Source organism: Aquarana catesbeiana, linkage group LG07, assembly GCF_042186555.1.
Source record: "Aquarana catesbeiana isolate 2022-GZ linkage group LG07, ASM4218655v1, whole genome shotgun sequence".
In the NCBI taxonomy this organism is placed as follows: domain Eukaryota; kingdom Metazoa; phylum Chordata; class Amphibia; order Anura; family Ranidae; genus Aquarana; species Aquarana catesbeiana.
This window is the reverse complement of record NC_133330.1, coordinates 256,967,386-256,979,178: the sequence shown is the minus strand read 5'-3', so window position 1 is coordinate 256,979,178 and position 11,793 is coordinate 256,967,386. Positions and strand designations below refer to the sequence as shown.

The following is an 11,793-nucleotide window of genomic DNA, read 5'->3' as shown; positions in this document are numbered from 1 at the left end:
CCTCATAGCAAGCGGCTTGCTATGCTGGCACACGCAGAAGAAGGAGACTAGAGTCCTAGCGGAGGACCCCAGAAGCGGAGGTGTGGGCCACTCTGCGCAATTCCATTGAACAGAGCAGAAAAACATAACATGTAAAAATTTAACCTTAACAACCACTTTAAGTTTCACCCTAAAGCCTAGTACACACTAAGTTTTTTTTTTGTTCAACTCAAAAAAAAACAAACTGACAGCTCAGATCAGAGCTGCTGTACCAACAATCGATGTTAGTACAACAATCTCCTCTGCTGAGCTATTGTGTTCTGACAGGGGGACGCCCCCTACTAGAACACTCCAGGCAGCTCTGTCAGCCATTGGTTGGGAATGCAATCGGGAGCCGGTCGTCAGACCTTTTTTGGTTATGACCCTTCGACAGAAGCCGGCTTTTGTCGGAAACCGGTTGCTGTACACGCTGGCCAAAAGTCTACCAGGTTCTATTGAACCGGCTGATGTCGTCCGACATTTGGCCCATGTGTACTAGGCATTAGATAGACACAGATATTAGATCATGGTTGACTAATTGGGGCAGTTTGTCTGGATCCACAGAGGACCATTACACCTATGCCAGCCTTCAGACACACATGATTGAGCTCAGGAGAGAAGATGAGGGCCTTTGCTGAATTTTTCCCATCGGATCTATTACAAGATAAGCTGGTGCGTTGACTGCTCAATGAATAGATAGTTATCTTGCTTGCTTTATGTTTGTGCCTAGCTACAGTATAGCAGGTAAAAGACTGTTCAAAAATGATACAAGCACAACTCATCCTTTGGCAAACGATACAGGTCCTGTAAGTGGATGCCATTGTGATAGTACACACTACTGCACCTATTTAGACAAACACTTGCAGATAGCTTTGGAATGTCAGCCTATAGCAGGTATGATGTAAAAAAGTATGAAAAACAGCTGCTCTAAAAGCCTGAAATCAATATATCATTGCCTTTATACAATGTGTACTAAAGTGTTAGTTGATCTTTACAGAAAAAAAATGTAAAGGTAAACTAACAAAGCACAACCTCCCCACCAGCAGTCCTTGCATTTGAAATCAATTCTAACTGGTCAACGGCGCCACAGTGATTCGGGGGGGGGGGGGGGGTGCATTCCATTCACTTTTGTATATTTTTTCCCGTAAGAGTGAACTAACCCTTTAAAGTAAAACTCCAGCAAAAATAGTTTTTTTGTCTTAGACAGGTTTAGGAATGGGATAGCACCTGATTTAGAAATGTATTTCTAAAAATGTATGGAAAATGTATGCTTCAGAAACCTGCCGTTTTCCAAGGGACTACAGGAGGCAAACATCAACACAGATTCACGTGCTTATCTTTTCAGACATTTATTAAATACATCAATTAATTAAATGGGGTTTCCTTATGCCTGCCTAAAGTTTAGCTTTAAAATCGTGACTTCCCCTGAAAACCCTATAGCTATTAACCTCCATTAGCAGAGTCCTCAAAAGGTTCCTAATGCAGCCAGTCATAAATAGCCAGGTCATAAAACAGTCTGGACAATGGTTTGAGCTATAGATATTCTAAGCCCATCTCTATTTAGATGCCATAATTCCTACTCTAATGAAGTTGCCTTCATATAAATTGATAACTAATGAATGTATGGGAAGATGCCATTCAGTTAGACACCAAACACTAACTTTAAACCTAAACCTATTCTACAAGGTCCAGATAGCTAATGAGACACATTAGATCTCCTAAGGCCCCTTTCACACTTGTGCAACCTGAAAGTCGCATGACTCTGCTGCGATCTTTGATGCGACTTGAAGCAATGCCTGTGTAATCTTGAGGGTCTGTGGACCTCAAGTCGCATCAAAGTCGGACCAAAGCAGTGCAGGGACTACTTTGAAGTCGCTGCAACTTGAAGTCGCACATATATGAATGGTACTCATCGGAAATCATGGGGTACGACTTGTCATGCGACTTTGCAGTCCCAAGTTGCAGGACAAGTCGCACAAGTGTGAAAGGGGCCTAAGTGAGACAGGCATAAAATCCATATCATATTTGGTCTTTAACAAATCATGAAGTCCTTCTGTTGGTTGTCAGATTGTGAAACCTTATCAGATGGAAGTAAAGATTTATTTAGAATAATTGGCAGTAAGGGAGTGTCTGCTGAACATAAAATAATTTCTATCCTGGACCTCTTAAATCGGTCAAAAAAGACATTCTGCGCCACTTTCTGGCAGCAGCTAGAACGGTTCTGCCCAGACACTGGAAATCGACAAACATGCCTTCCCTGGGGGAGTGAGCAATTGAAGTGTACCGAATCAATAGCTTAGAACGCATGTTGTCGCAGGAAATGGGTAAAGAGGAGCAATTCTCCGAGACCTGGACCTCATGGTCTATGTTTTGATATTCCTCAGAGTTCATTCCTTGGGCTGCAGAGGAATCCTCCAATGCAACTGTGTAGCCTAAGTGGAATGTCTCCCTCTTACTATCTACCTACTATACTGCCTTGACCCCTCTGTCCTCATCTTCATCCCCCTCTTCACCTTATATATTACAGTGCTACATGACCTCCCAAAACATAATCTTTAGTCTCACCAGATGGAAATTGTGGCACATAGAGTTTCATCCTAAGAAAAACCGCGATTATCACATCATCAAAAGCCCTAGCATATTTGTAACAAGCGGGCGCCACTCATTGAGTGGATAGTGGTGCTCACTGACCCTTAAGAAGTCAGGATTGAAGATATAGCTACAAAAGCTTGTATATCAAACTAGAATAATTGAAACTAACAAACTCCATAATATATGTGATGTTTTGAAAGAGATTCTAAATTGATGTTTTTCTCTTTATATGTGTAACTGAAAGATATGTTTGTGTACTGTACACTTTTCCTTTCTTGATAAAATAAGATTGAATTAAAATGTTAAAGGATAATGACTCCCGGATAGTAAGGGAGGAACTAACAGCTTAGAGTGGCTCCAATCTCTTTATCCTCTGCTGATAAGGAAACACTGCTTAGTATTTGTTTTTTACAGAGACTTGCAAAATTCTCAGCCCGATTAATTTTCTTATCACAAGTGGACTTGCTCTCTACGTGGCCGGGACATGTAACCAGCCATGTTTAATGTGAAGGTGCTAAATCTCTGATCAAAGGCTACTCATACAAAATGACATCATCACCATGTCCTGGACGAAGAGCAAGTAGCAGTCAGAGTATTGGATTACATATCTATCACTGTAGGATATAATTAGATGATTTAATAGGCAGCCGTCCTGCACTGAGCCTCCAGCGTCTTATATCTCAAGTTACAGGCAATTTTTGTTACCCAGGAACACGCATTTGATCATGTTACTCACACCAATATTTAAAGGTGTCTTTAAAATTTATGACAAAAAAAAAAAAAAAATGTATATTTATATATATATATATATATATATATATATATATATATACACACACAGTATCTCACAAAAGTGAGTACACCCCTCACATTTTTGTAAATATTTTATTATATCTTTTCATGTGACGACACTGAAGAAATTACACTTTGCCACAATGTAAAGTAGTGAGTGTACAGCTTGTATAACAGTGTAGATTTGCTGTCCCCTCAAAATAACTCAACACAGCCCCTAATGTCTAAACCGCTGGCAACAAAAGTGAGTACACCCCTAAGTGAAAATGTCCAAATTGGGCCCAAAGTGTCAATATTTTGTGTGGCCACCATTATTTTCCAGCACTGCCTTAACCCTCTTGGGCATGGAGTTCACTGGAGCTTCACAGGTTGTCACTGCAGTCCTCTTCCACTCCTCCATGATGACATCACAGAGCTGGTGAATGTTAGAGACCTTGCACTCCTCCACCTACCATTTGAGGATGCCCCTCAGCTTCTTTAGCAAGGCAGTGGTCGTCTTGGAGTTGTGTTTGGGGTCGTTATCATGTTGGAATATTGCCCTGCGGCCCAGTCTCCAAAGGGAGGGGATCATGCTCTGCTTCAGTATGTCACAGTACATGTTGGCATTCATGGTTCCCTCAATGAACTGTAGCTCCCCAGTGCCGGCAGCACTCATGCAGCCCTGGACCATGACACTCCAACCACCATGCTTGACTGTAGGCAAGACACACTTGTCTTTGTATTCCTCACCTGGTTGCCGCCACACACGCTTGACATCAAACCAAATAAGTTGATCTTGGCCTCATCAGACCACATGACATGGTTCCAGTAATCCATGTCCTTAGTCTGCTTGTCTTCAGCAAACTGCGGGCTTTCTTGTGCATTATCTTCCTTCTGGGATGACAGCCATGCAGACCAATTTGATACAGTGTGTGGCGTATGGTCTGAGTACTGACAGGTTGCGCCCCCCCCCTTCAACCTCTGCAGCAATGCTGGCAGCACTCATACGTCTATTTCCTAAAGACAACCTCTGGATATGACGCTGAGCACGTGCACTCAACTTCTTTGGTCGACCATGGCGAAGCCTGTTCTGAGTGGAACCTGTCCTGTTAAACTGCTGTATGGTCTTGGCCACCGTGCTGTAGCTCAGATTCAGGGTCTTGGCAATCTTCTTATAGCCTAGGGCATCTTTATGTAGGGCAGCAATTCTTTTTTTCAGATCCTCAGAGTTCTTTGCCATGAGGTGCCATGCTGAACTTCCAGTAACCAGTATGAGAGAGTGAGAGCGATAACACCAAATTTAACACAATTGCTCCCCATTCACACCTGAGAACTTGTAACACTAACAAGTCACGTGACACCAGGGAGGGAAAATGGCTAATTGGGCCCAATTTGGAGATTTTCACTTAGGGGTGTACTCACTTTTGTTGCCAGCAGTTTAGACACGAATGGCAGTGTGTTGAGTTATTTTGAGGGGACAGCAAATTTACACTGTTATATAAGCATTACACTCGCTACTTTACATTGTAGCAAAGTGACATTTATTCAGTGTTATCACATGAAAAGATATAATAAAATATTTACAAAAATGTGAGGGGTGTACTCACTTTTGTGAGATACTGTAGCTGCCTGTCCAACCACACGCAGCTCACTGTACAAATTCAGCCACGCTAAATCTGACTGAACTCCTGCGTATGCACGGGAGTGACATCATCCCCACCCGGCCAATGACGTCATCCCCGTCCGACCAATGAAAATGGTTGGCGATCGAGACCCAGAAGCCTGCCGCCCAAACATGTCAGTGGCCTGGCAAGGAGCTCAGGGATGCCTCATCGCTGGAGCAGAGGTGTGTGTACCTCCACTTTAAATACTCCTTTAGTGTAGGGATGCACAGATAAGGAAAAATACCTTACTTATGGCTTCAGCAACTTTCCCTGCAGCCTCCTCTCTACGGCGCTACGGGTAGTGGTCGCATGCTCACTCCCTCCATTTCATGTGGTGGCACTCAGGATGGAGCTTCATAAAGAGAAGGAGAACATCGGACCCGGCTGGAGTGGGGGGGGGGGGGGGGGGGTGAGGTAAGCAACACAGCCTGTTCAGCTCCTACTTAATTAAACAAGCATTTTACCCTTGCAGCATAGGGGGCACTGCAAATGTTGTTTTTGTCACATTCCCAGAGTTAAAAAAGAAGTGTGTAAACTGCAAAAAATAAAATAAAAATCATGCTTATCTAGATGGATACAGCACCGATCCCAGCTGCAGCTGTCCCCTGCTGCCTCTAAGACCGAGAACTGAGCGATCAAACACTGCTGATTGCTCAGCTCTCGGTCCTCAGCATGCAGAGAACTGGTGACTGTCAGTCACTGGCTCTCTGCTCTGCCCCTCCAGCGCTCACTGGGGTGCTGGGTTGTGCAGGGGGTGGGAGTGCCTGGTTCAGGCTCTCAGCTGTTGCCAGGCTTCTGGACAGATCCCAGCCATATAGACCGGCTCTGGGAAGTCAGCTGACAGCAGGCTTTAGCCAGCTGTGGGCTGAAAACGAGTCACAGGAGTGCAGAACAAACTGCACTCCTGTGACTAACAGGGGAAGTATAGCCAAAAAAGCTTTGGACATACTTCACCTTTAAGTTTTAAAGGTGTAAGTATAGGCAGAAATGCAGTATAATACTCCCATTTAATGTATTTATATTAAAAACAAAAAATACCTACATTTAAAAAATGCTATACTAGGATTAAGCTGGCTATGCATGGTTAGACTTTTCTAATGGTTAAAGTGGTAGTAATGAAATAAGAGAAAAAAACAGCACTCTCTGCCTGCAAGGTAAAGGCATAATGTGCTACCGTGTGTCCCTGGAAATAAGACCGGGTCTTATATTAATGTTGGCTACAAAAAACACACTAGGGCTTATTTTCAGAGGATGTCTTCTATGTCCCCGGTCTTCTCTCCCCCTGTCAGCTCAGGAGTCATCATTATGACATCTTTAATCCCAAAAATAAACCCTAGTTAAAGTCATTGTAAAAATATGTAATCAGTTTTTTAAAACGACTATATAATGTCCAGTGAGTCTCCTTTTGTAACTCTATAAAAAGGTTATATAATGTCCAGTGAGTCTCCTTTTGTAAATTTATAAAAAAGTTATACATTGTGCAGGGAGCCTCCTTTTGTAACTTTATTGTCGAAAATACCTTATTTACAGCGCCGCTGGTCGCTCACGTGATCCGCCAGAGCTCGTTCCCCGCTCGGAGCACTGCTGAGGGAAGGGCTGGGATCTCCGCTGACGTCAGCCCCGCTCCAAGCACTGCAGAGGGAGGGGCTGCTGACGTCAGCAGGGAGGAAAGGAGAATATCTCCGGTGGGTCATGTGATGGCGCTGTAAATAAGGTATTTTCTACAATGAAGTTGCAAAACTGAGCTGCACGATTCTGGCCAAAATGAGAATCACAATTTTTTTTGCTTAGAAGAAAAAGATCACAATTCTCTCACGATTCTGGCGACGTAATTTTTTTTTTAGGAGAGAGAGAGATTGATTGAGAGAGAGATTAATTGAGAGCGATTGATTGAGAGAGATTGATTGAGAGCGACTGATTGAGAGCGACTGATTGAGAGAGATATAGATTGATTGATATAGAGAGAGAGAGAGAGAGAGAGAGAGAGAGAGAGAGAGAGAGAGAGATTGGGAGAGATTAAAAAGCATTTTCTGATTCTTAAAAAAAAAAAAAAGTAGTATAATAGCTCACATTTCGCCAGTGCCACTCAGTGCTGTCAGTGCTGCAGTCACGCTTGTGGTGGTGCGCTGTCCCCGAGACCTCTGGGAAGAAGAAACATACTTACTGACCAATCACATTCTTTGCCGACGTCAGACGTTTCACGCTGGCTTCCCCTCCGCTCCGAAACAGGCAACCTCATGCCACAGCCACAATAGTGAGGCCAGCATCCCGGGGATACCATCGATCGCAGCACGCGCTTTTAAGCTGACAAGTTGCTTAGTGGTCAGAAACGTTCAAATCCGGAGTTGCAATCGTGGCGGGCGGAGAATCGCGATAACGATTCTCCACGATTAATCGTGCAGCTCCACTGCACATTTTATAATCTTTTTACAAAACGGCTTATATATTTTTACAAGGACTTTACTAGGTCTTATTTTCAGGGTAGGGCTTATGTTGCAGCCCTCCCCGAAAATCACACTAGGTCTTATTTTTTGCGGTAGGGCCCTACTTTTGGGGAAACACGGTAGTATGCATTGCATACTAGCACATTATGAAAGACTTACCTTGAGCCCTGGTTCACATTGATGCAATTTGGCATGCGATTTCACATGTCAATCGGCAGCGTCTGAATCTATATCAAATATGCGGCGTTGCACCGCTTTCCAAAAGTAGTTCCTGTACTACTTTTGGCGATTTCAGGGTGCGATTTCCATTGCAATCTATGTAGAAACCCGCACAGATGTCTCTGAAATTGCCCCTGAAGTCGGGACTGACATGCGGGAATGAAATCCTGCGGGTTCAGCTGAACTCGCAGGATTTCATTCCCGCTGTCAGTGTTAACCTAGACTGAAACTAAGCCCTCCAGCAGCAAGTTGTCACCGCTGCAGAGGCTTCCATCTTAACCCGGCCTTCCTTCCAGGTTCGCAGGCTGTGGCCACTTCAATGGCTGAGCTGCGCACAGGAGTTACAGCCACGCCATGCAGCTCTGAAGGAATGGCATGGGTATACAGTGCAAGGACCTGCCTGACCGCATACAAACTGAAAGTGTTTAGGTTTGACCTCATACTATATGGTTTTGGTAAATCTAAAGGAAAATTGTACAAGAAAACAGTATAATGTATGGCCAGCCTAAGAGACAGGTGGACAGATTGGGGTAGGGCATTCCAGAGTATGGAAAAAGATTTTGGAGGAGTCCTGGATGAGAGCATAGGAGGACTAGACGAAGGAGCTAGAGAGCAGGAGGTCTTGGGAGGAGCAGAGAGGAAGGTTTGGGTGATATTTTGAGACACGATTTGGGGTGTAGCTCGGGGCACAGATGTGAATAGCTTTGTATTTCAAGAGCACACTATCAAAGATTTTTTAATAATTCTAGGTGTTAGTTCTAGGCTGTATTCACAAATCCTTAGTGTGGGAATGTATGATAAGAAGCGTTAAGGTGTACGTTAACATGTGTTGCATTAGGGCAGCTCATTCATTTTAAATGGAGTGCCAATGCACCCTAGCGCAGATAAAAAGCCACCTGAACCATTTCCAGAGGACACATATGGACACAAAGCGAGACAGTGATCAGGACCTATCCGTTAAGCCAGGGATATGCAATTAGTGGACCTCCAGCTGTTGCAAAACTACATGTCCCATCATGCCTCTACCCCTGGGTGTCATGCTTGTGTCCGTCAGAGTCTTGCTATGCCTCATGGGACTTGTAGTTCTGCAACAGCTGGAGGTCCGCTAGTTGCATATCCCTGCATTAAGCCCTTCTCACACTTAAAGCATAAGTTGGCCACACCCACAATTCAGATTAGCCCTCCCCCACTCTGCCCGCCTTACCCCCATTTTCAGGTATGCACATACTGTGATTTCTTTGGAAGTTAGTATTAACCTGAACATGTTACATTTAGGCATTACTTTGTCTGCATGCACATGAAAAATGTTATCCATATTATATGACATATTAAATCAAAATAAATAATAAAAAAATACTTTCAACACATATAGGTTTTCTGATGAAATAAGGCGCAAGTCAAATACAATAATTTCCAGGCAATCCATCTAACTTGAAAGCTCATTGTACAGATCATAACCCCCCCCCCCCCCAAAAAAAATGAATGTGCTCTCTGTATAGCAAATTATTTTTACATTGACACTCTGGAAGAGGAGGAGTTGGGATTTAGGGATCTGGAAAGATTCTATTTGCAGAACAGGGTGACGTGCCTTTCAATCCCTGTCCTGATAATATCAAAGCCAAGAAGTCGACTGAGCTTATGACTACACTTGAAAGGTTGTTAGGAATTATGAGAGTCATCTCCCTTCAAACTGCCACTTCTCAAAGTGATCTATTACATTCCTAAATTGAACAGCTTGTAAAACAGGCGTAATTGCATGCCATTTTAAATAGAATTACCCAGCTTAATCAATTATCTTCGGGGGCCTTATTATGTTGTTTTCTTGAAGGGTCACCCTAGAAAATGAATAAAGCCATCTTCAACATTCAGCCTTAGTGGACCTTTCTATTGTCCATGCAGTACAGAATAAAAAGATACACTTAAAGCGGAGTTCCAGCCAAAAATGGAACTTTCGCTTTAAGAGAGGTGACCCCCTGACATGCCACATTTTGGCATGTCATTTTTTGAAACCCTCATTTTAGAGGGTCCCAGCTCCCACTTTATCCCGGCGCACCATGGCACCAGAAGGAAGATCACCTCTCCCCCCTCCCTCTCGGCAATCATCTGGGACACGTCACAGGTCCCAGATGATTGCTCGGCCAGTCACGGCGCATGGCACGGCTTGCGCATGCGCAGTGGGTGCCCATAGTTACAATGCCGGCGCCGCAGAGAGAAGGGGGAGATGGGGGGGGCATTGCTGGACCCTGGGACAGGTAAGTGTCCGATTATTAAAAATTTTTTTTTTAAGCAGAACTCTGCTTTAAAGTGGTTATAAAGGCACTCATTCTATGCATTAAGGTAAAACACCTTCTGCCTGCAGCCGCCACCCTAAATACTTACCTGAGCCCGATCCCAATTCAGTGATGTGCATGAGAGCGGCTCTCTCCCTCCTCATTGGCTCCCACTACTGTCAATCACAAGGGAGCTGGGGGAAGGACAGAGTCCCACTGTCTGTGTCCATAAACGCAGACAGCGAGGCTTGGGAGTGAGCCCGTATGAGTGCCCCCTTAGCAAGTAGCTTGCTACGGGGGGGAACACGGTGGGGGGAGGAGACAGGAACGCCAGGGGGACCCAGACAGAGGAGGATCAGGACTGCTCTGTGCAAAACCATTGCACAGATCAAGTAAGTATGACATGTTTGTTATTTTAGAGAAAAAAAAGCTGTTTAAAATCACTTTAGCCCTGAGAAGCTCTTTTTTCAGCCCTGCACCAATGGGGTGTAAGTATGTGCTACTGGACCTAATATTGTCACATGGGAATGGGACAGTGAGCCATATGCTCATCTAACATAAAACTAAAAAAAGAAAAAAAATGCCAACTGACCTGGAACAAGCTTCTATATATCAGGTGTCAGGATGCCTTATGCGCTTGTTCTGGAGCTCTTAATATGACAATGCAGAACGGATAGGCTGTGGGACAAATAAAGTGTGACCGGCTCAACTGTCATTCAGCATCTCAGAATTTGAAAATGACAACCTGTCTGGATAGAAAAACGAAACTGTCACTAATAAATTCACAAGGTCTGATTTCACACGGGCATTCTGTTTGTTTCATCATTTTCAAAGAAAAAAAAGATTCAGTTTACATCAGTTTTTTTCCATCCACTACCAATACAAAAATGGACCATTTGTCAGTTTACATCCGTTTTTTCACCCATTCTGTTTCTTTAACAGAACAAAAATAGGGCTTTGATCCGTTTCAAAAAGCAGATGTAAATTGATGATCATCCGTTTTTCCATAGAGATGCATTGAAGTCTGCTTTTCATCTGTCAACGGATGGATGAAAAAACGAACAAACGGAACGCCCGTGTGAAAGGGCCCTTAGGTGTGCAGCAGACAGATGTGAGACAGATAAAGTGAAACTAAACCCTCTTCTCCTTTACAACAAAGAAAGCTGCCATCTTAGCCTTCATTTGATCTGCAGTTGCCATGGATCAGTTATAACACCAGCCATTGGATGGCTTGACAGTTCAGTTGAGAGCACAAGCAACTGTGACATTTATCATTCACAGCATGACAAACAAGTTCCTAAAGCGCTAGAAATTGACAGATATATGTGGATAAAACTGATACCCAGTGCAGCTGCCAACCACTGGAGAAATGGGGAGCAGGAATCAAAAGACAAAAAAGCAGCGCTCTATGGGTAGAAGCCAAAATGATATATATATATATATATATATATATATATATATATATATATATATATGAACCATGGACTGGATTAAAAATGAGTTTATTGCACTGTAGACAGTTACCCAACAAATTACAAAAGGCTGTTAGTGCTGGTACAGACTGCAACAGATAGTAAAAAGCATATAGCTATGTAAATATATTATATTAAAAACGGTACCACCATGATGTCAGGATAAGAAGGGGTTAAATGCTTTCAGGGGGCTCGCCGGTCACTTGTGGAGAGAGGTCACCCAAAGCGTGTGCGGAACAGTATTGTCCCGATGGAAGAAAGTGGTGTGATGGACAGCCTCTTACTTCTGAAGCAAGTCAAAGCTTTGATAAAGCGCATGCGTGTGAAATATGTAAGCTACGGC

General features: G+C 43.6%; 1 protein-coding gene across 6 annotated transcripts in view; it reads right to left on the bottom strand.

The window, feature by feature from the left end:
• Window positions 1-11,793, bottom strand: part of PIGC (phosphatidylinositol glycan anchor biosynthesis class C) — a 45,117-nt gene that overhangs the window by 29,453 nt on the left and 3,871 nt on the right. For 2 of the 6 annotated variants that reach the window (XM_073593221.1, XM_073593223.1), the window contains exon 2: window positions 10,571-10,727. The exons of 2 other annotated variants lie outside the window; for them this stretch is intronic. The gene's annotated coding sequence lies outside the window, so the exon portion shown is untranslated. Of the gene's footprint in view, window positions 1-7,115; window positions 7,187-10,570; window positions 10,728-11,793 lie in introns of all 6 variants that reach the window. 2 more of the 6 variants (XM_073593222.1, XM_073593226.1) reach the window with 2 other exon arrangements.